Source organism: Odocoileus virginianus, chromosome 3 (genome assembly GCF_023699985.2).
Source record: "Odocoileus virginianus isolate 20LAN1187 ecotype Illinois chromosome 3, Ovbor_1.2, whole genome shotgun sequence".
NCBI classification, from domain to species: Eukaryota; Metazoa; Chordata; class Mammalia; order Artiodactyla; family Cervidae; genus Odocoileus; species Odocoileus virginianus.
The window spans coordinates 91,687,737-91,693,736 of record NC_069676.1 but is presented as its reverse complement, the minus strand read 5'-3'; the positions used below and the strand labels follow the sequence as shown (position 1 = coordinate 91,693,736).

The 6,000-nt window shown below is 40.7% G+C and overlaps 1 long non-coding RNA gene across 1 annotated transcript in view; it reads right to left on the bottom strand.

Moving 5' to 3' along the window:
* Positions 1 to 2,169: 2,169 nt before the first annotated feature.
* LOC139034473 (uncharacterized) overlaps positions 2,170 to 6,000 on the bottom strand; it is a 523,391-nt gene continuing 519,560 nt past the window's right edge. Inside the window, exon 3 of the long non-coding RNA XR_011487020.1 lies at positions 2,170 to 3,582. This is a non-coding gene — a long non-coding RNA (uncharacterized lncRNA). The remainder of the gene's footprint in view (positions 3,583 to 6,000) is intronic.

Below are 6,000 nucleotides of genomic sequence, written 5' to 3'. Positions count from 1 at the left end.
CAGGTGGGTAAGTCCATCCAGTTCAGTCACTCAGTCATGTCCGACTCTTTGTGACTCCATGGACTTTAGAATGTCAGGCTTCCCTGTCCATCACCAAATCCCAGAGCTTGCTCAAACTCATGTCCATTGAGTCAATGATGCTATCCAACCATCTCATCCTCTGTCGTCCCCTTCTCCTCCTGCCTTCAATCTTTCCCAGCATCAAGGTCTTTTCCAGTGAGTCAGTTCTTTACATCAGGTGGCCAAAATATAGGAGTTTCAGCTTCAGCATCAGTCCTTCCAATGAATATTCAGGACTGATTTCCTTTAGGATGGACTGGTTGGATCTCCTTGCAGTCCAAGGGACTCTCAAGCGTCTTGTCCAACACCACAACTCAAAAGCATCAGTTCTTCGGTGTTCAGCTTTCTTTTGAGTCCAACACTCACATCCATACACGACTACAGGAAAAACCATAGCTTTGACTAGACATGCTTGGTCTTAATGAGGGTAGAGAGTACATATACACCAAGAAAGACGCAAGAATTAGCTTACATGTTTGAGAGAGTCACAGAGCTCTATAAGACCCATGCAGAAGATCCCCTAGGATTAACTTTTAAAGTTGTTTCAGGGGGCCAGAATAAAGACAGGATAAACAAAAATGTATTTGCCTGGTAATACTTTCTAAGGATGTGTGATTTAAAAACTCCCTTGCAAGGACTGCAGGAACGGGGCAGACTCACTGCTGAGGAGGCTGTTCAATAGACAGAAAACAAAAATCTATGCTGGGTGAAGTGGAAATTCCAGTAGTGATTGAACTCAGGTCTTGGTCTGCGGTATGAAGTATATGATAGAGGAAGGAACAGAGTCTCCGGAAAGTGTAGGTACTGGAAGGGATATATTGTGTAAGGCCAGAAGACCCACTAGATGGTTAAGTCCCATCTCTAAGGCCATGAGGAATGTACTGGTGAGAGGGGAAGTCCAGGGCTTCTGAAGTCTGGTGCTGATAGCCAGAGAAGCTCACTGACCTGGCCAGATGGCTTGTGAGGAGCCGAAGTAATAGACACCAGGGGGCACTGCTTACAGCCATAAGCCAGGAGGTCACAATTCCTGTACCAACCAGAAAGATCAGTCAGAAAAGATTTGCAGAGATGGTTAATAGAAGATGGTGTCTATAAAGCAAAATAGATGGGCGGCCAACAAGAGTGCTGTTTAATATCCACAACCAGAAGATGATAAGAACCGAAGAACAGGAAATTGAGAGCAGTCACTTCAGTAAACAGTCATAATTCCTTGTTCAGTTTCTGGGTCTGAGCTAATTTTTCAAATACAGATTTTATTAGTAGAAGAGGTGTTCAGACCCCTAAGAGGAGAGATCTGTGCTTCCATAACAAGTGTGCACTATGTTACATGCTATCCCCAGAAGGGCCCAGGGTCACTCACTTCAGCGCCTTTACACTGGGGAAAGAAGGATGCCTGGACATTTTGAAAACTATTGTGCACAGATTTGAACTGATGTCCACACTCAGAGACTGAAAGTTTATATGATCCCCTGTGAAAGTAGTGAGTAAAAGGGGCCAAGGAATAAAAGGAGTCCTAACTAAAGTCAAACGTATAGTGGCTACTGGGTCCACGGTAGAACCAGTGACTCATATTTCTCTAGTCTTAGATATATAATAGAGATTTATATTCTTGGCAGTTGGATAACACCCACACTGAATTCTTGACCTGTAGAATAAGAGCTATCATAATTAAGAAGGCTAAGACCAAGTAGAAACTTCTGATACTATTCTGTCCTACCCTGACAAAGATACTAAATTAAAAAAAAAATCACCGCATCCTGGGGCAATGGTGAAGATTAGGGCTTCAGTTATGAACCTGAAGATCATGGAGGTAGTGGTGTCTATTATATCACTATTTAATTTTCCAGGATTCATTATTTCCTCCAGGGGCCTGTCAGTCAAATTAAATAGCAAGTATTACTCAGTTCATCTTACTATAGACTATCACAAGCTAAACCAAGTAATTTTCATATAGATGGAATTATTCAGTATCTAGATTTTGTGTCCAGCTTCTTTCATTTAACACAGCTGTTTACAAGGTATATCTATGTTGTATAATGCATAAGTACTTCATTTCTTTTTATTGCCAAGTAATATTCCACTGTATTGATATTCACATTTTTTAATCCATTGTTTTTATTTAGCTATTTATCAGAAGATGGACATTCGGGTTGTGCCACTTTTTAGTTATTGTCAATAATACTGCTATGAGAAAAATTACGTGTTAATGTGACCATGTGTTTTCAGCTCTCTCGTGTGCGTGCCAAGTCGCTTCAGTCAAGTCCAGCTCTTTGCAGCCCAGTGGACTGTAGCCCGCCAGGCTCCTCTGTGCATGGGATCCTCCAGGCAAGAATGCTGGAGTGGGTGTCACGCTCTTCTCCCAGGGACCTTCCCGACCCACAGATTAAACCTGTGTCTTTTGTGTCTCCTGCACCAGCAGGCAGGTTCTTTACCACTAGCATGACCTGGGTATATATTAATATATCCAGAAGTGGAATTGCTGGCTCATATGATACCTTCATGTCTAATCTTTTGAGCAAAGCCAAACTGTTTTCCAAAGCAACTGAACCATTTACATTCCTACCAGCAATGTATGGGGCTCTAATGTCTTTGCACCCTTGTCAACAGTTGCTATTCTCTGTCCATTTATTTATAGCCATCCTCCTATGTATGGAATGATATATCCATATGGCTTAGACTTACATTTCTCTAATAACTAAGGATGTTGAGAATCTTTTTAGTTTTTATTGGACATTTGTATATCTTTTGAAAATGTCTATTTAAATCATTCACTCATTTAAAAATTGGATTATTTGTCTTTTCACATCTTATTATTCTTGAGTTGTAAGACTTTGTTACCAAGCAAGGGCTCAGTGTTCAACACCCATAGAAGCCAACACTATGACGCAAACTTTTGAGAAGAGAAATGATTTTATCTTAAGGCTGACCATCAAGGAGACAGGAGACAGAGATCAAATCTGACTTCTCCATCTGGAGTTCAATCAAACTTTCACGAGTTAGGAGAGAATGTGTTGGAATGCTAAAGCACTAGCAGTGCAGGTTTCCATTAGATGACTTTGAACTCGACTATTTACGATAAGGCAGGGTAACGGAGGGGCTGCCCTGGTGGATCGGACAGGAAAGAGTCTGCCTGCGATCCAGGAAACCTGGGTTCTTTTGATCCCTGAGTAGGGAAGGAGGAGGAAGAAAGGAATGGCTATCCACCCCAGTATTTGTGCCTCAAAAATTCCATGGACACAGGAGCTTGGAGAGCTACCATGGGGTCACAAACAGTAGGACATGACTGAGTAACTAACGCTTCACTTTACTTCATGGTAAAAGAGACTTCACCATTAGCTTTTTTGGGACAATAGACCCTTTGCTTCTGAAAGTGTTCTGGTGTTCAGGTTTCAGTAATGTCGTGTTCCTTTTGTTCCATGGAAAAGAGAAACTTTGATTCCGAGTATTAATACTATTTGAGGTCAAAATTTTCTTCTTTACACAAGTTTTGGTTGCATGACTTGCAGTTTTGTCCTGTTGTTTCTGAAAAACAAAAACAAAAATCACTCAGAATCTTGTTATCCATACAATAGGACTATATTGGGCTGGCCCTGAGACTATTAATTCTTTTTATACTCTATATTCTAAGCCCTCATTAGATACATGATTTGCAAATATTTTATCTCATTTTGTAGGTTATCTTTTCATTTTCTTAATAGTGTCCTTGAAGCACAGCAGTTGTTTTCTATTTTGGCTGAAGTTTAACTCAAAAAAACTCCTATTTTTTCTGTGATTACTTGTGCTCTTGGTGTTTTATGTAAGAAATCATTGCCTAAACGAGGGTCACAGAGATGTACATCTACATATTCTTCTAGGAGTTCTATAATATAAACATTACAGTAGATCTTTGAAACACGCTTAATCAATTTTGTGTATGCTGTAAGGGAGGGATCCACCTCAATTTTTTTGCATGTGTATATTCAGTTACCTGGCACCATTTATTGAAAAGGACGATTTTTTTTTTCTTTTGAATCACCTTGGCACCCTTGCCAACTCGCTGTGATTGTTACTGAGGAGAAGAGTATGTTAGACTTAATCTTATTTCCCTCTCGGATTGCTGCTCATGTTATCAATGTTTGTTGCCCTTACTAAATGTCTTATTTCACTAATAAAAGTGCTATAGTTTTTAGTCTTAGTTCTATATTTAAATAGCTTCAAATTGCCCACAAAAACTCTTACCCTAGCTTCTCTAATTCTGGAGTTCTCTATTTTGCATCATTTTGCTTAACTGATTTTTTTCTCAAGTAGTGCCCCCTCCGCAATCAGGGGGGATTCACAGCTTTAGCTCCCTCAGTATTGAAGGTAAAGTCTGCCTGTTCCTTTAAATTTGAATGGAAACTTGACCTGGCATATATTACTGCAGGGGTCAGCAAAATTTTTCTGTAAAAAGCCAGATAGTAAATGCTTATAGCTTTGCGAGCTTTATGATCTTGGTTGTTCTTACTCAGTTCTGCTCAGTTCAGTTCAGTTCAATTCAGTCACTCAATCGTGTCTGACTCTTTGTGACCCCAGAAACTGCAGCACGTTAGGCTTCCCTGTCCATCACCCTCTCCCGGAGCTTACTCACTCACGTTCATTGAGTCGGTGATGCCATCCAACCAACTCATCCTCTGTTGTCCCCTTCTCCTCCCGCCTTCAATATTTCCCAGCATCAGGGTCTTTTCCAAGGATTCAGTTCTTTGCGTCAGGTGACCAAAGTATTGGAGTTTCAGCTTCAGCATCAGTCCTTCCAATGAACACCCAGGACTGATCTCCTTCAGGATGGACTGGTTGGATCTCCTTGCAGTCCAAGGGACTCTCAAGCGTCTTCTCCAACACCACAATTCGAAAGCATCAGTTCTTCAGTGCTCAGCGTTCTTTATAGTCCAACTCTCACATCCATACATGACCACTGGAAAAACCATAGCTTTGACTAGACAGACATTTGTTGGCAAAGTAATGTCTCTGCTTTTTAATATGCTGTCTAGGTTGGTCATAGCTTTTCTTCCAAGGAGCAAACGTCTTTTAATTTCATGGCTGCAATCACCATCTGCAGTGATTTTAGAACCCCCAAAAATAAAGTCTGTCATGGTTTCCACTGTTTTCCCATCTATTTGCCATGAAGTGATGGGACAGGATGCCATGATCTTAGTTTTCTGAATGTTGAGCTTTAAGCCACATTTTTCACCCTCCTCTTTAACTTTCATCAAGAGGCTCTTTAGTTCTTCACTTTCTGCCATAAGGGTGGCGTCATCTGCATATTTGAGGTTATTGATATTTCTCCAGTAATGATCAGTTCTGCTATTGTAGTGCAAAAGCCATCATAGATCATTTGTAAATGAGTGAATATGATTGTATTTCAATAAAATTTTGCCTATCAAAATAAGTGCTGACAAAATTTGGCTTATGGGTCGTAGTAAACTGAGCCACCTATTGTTTGATCACACACTCTTATAATATTGTGGACCTGTTTGTTCAGTGAATATTTACTGAGTACCTAATACTTTGGCCGCCTAATGAGAAGAACTGACTCATTTGAAAAGACCCTGATACTGGGAACTATTGAAGGTGGGAGAAGTGGATGACAGAGGATGAGAGGGTTGGATGGCATCACCGATTCAATGAACATGAGTTTGAGTAAGCTCTGGGAGTTGGTGATGGACAGGGAAGCCTGGCATGCTGCAGCCCATGGGGTGGCAAAGAGTTGGACATGACTGAACGACTAAACTGAACTGAATCTAAACTAAATCTTCTAAGAGTTCATGACTCACTGCCGTACAGGACAAGAAGGGCTCTTCCACACACAGACAGCCAACAAACACATGGAAAATGCTCAACATCTTTCATTATCAGAGAAATACAAAGCAAGACTCCAATGAGGTATCACGTCAAACCAGTCAAAAGGGCCATCATCAAAAAATA